At 64.2% G+C, this 950-nt stretch overlaps 1 protein-coding gene across 1 annotated transcript in view; it reads right to left on the bottom strand.

Moving 5' to 3' along the window:
- COL7A1 (collagen type VII alpha 1) overlaps nucleotides 1-950 on the bottom strand; it is a 60,839-nt gene that overhangs the window by 2,054 nt on the left and 57,835 nt on the right.

A 950-nucleotide genomic window follows, 5' to 3' on the forward strand; every position in this document is an offset into this window, starting at 1 on the left:
AGCACAGCCCGTGCCAGCGGGAGGACGGGGCTGTGCGCCTCCTCTGGGCGGCGTCCCCCCTCCATGCGGGCGGCCGTGCCCACCCCCGGCGTCACTCGGGCCACGCTCACTCGCACACCACACGTGCTTTCTGTGAGCAAATCCATGTAAACAACAGAACAGCAGAGGAGCGTCTGTGCGCCCGAGAGGCCCTAGGGCACTGTCCCACCTTCCCCAGCGCCCAGCCCCCTCCGGGCGGAGCCAGGACGTGCAGAGGGGCCAGCCCTCACCCAGCGGGAAAGGGCGTGGCCCCTTCGGGACACACCTCACAGTCAGTGTCTGCGTGACCCCGCAATTCCAGCCTCCGTGTACCCCAGGGAAGGGAAGACCCTGCAGGCAAACACTGCACAGGAATGCGGGGCAGCTCTGAACACGCAGCCCAAATGTGGAAGCCACCCAGCCGGCGGAGGGACAGATGAGTCGTAGCAGATCCGTAAGGTGTTACCGGGCAGCACGAGGCGCTAATACACGCGACCACACGTGCGCACCTTGGAACACGCTACGTGACAGAAGCCAGTCGCAAAAGACCACGCACGGCATGACTCCATTTCTACGGAGTTTCCAGAAGAGGCCAAGCTAGAGAGACACTGAACAGACGCTGGCTGCCCTGGGCGGGGGGGGGGGGGGTGGTAAAATGTTAAAAATGCGAAAAGACTGAGCCACGAAGGGCGGGAGGTGCCTTCTCCGCAGAGCTGTTCCTGAAGGAGAGGGGAGCGGCCGTCAGCTGGGGACGGGCCAGGAAAAGCCGCCGGGGCTGCTCCCGGGACGAGGCTGAGAACAAACCCCAACGGGAAGAGGACGAATGGGTGGCAGGTTCCAGGATCGGTTCCGGACACGGGAGACAAGAAGGGGACCCCCGGCATCTAGGAACCATCAGCCACTTCACAGGGAAAACACGGAGCCGCCGCCTC

The sequence above is a fragment of the Myotis davidii genome, unplaced genomic scaffold (assembly GCF_000327345.1).
Source record: "Myotis davidii unplaced genomic scaffold, ASM32734v1 scaffold663, whole genome shotgun sequence".
In the NCBI taxonomy this organism is placed as follows: domain Eukaryota; kingdom Metazoa; phylum Chordata; class Mammalia; order Chiroptera; family Vespertilionidae; genus Myotis; species Myotis davidii.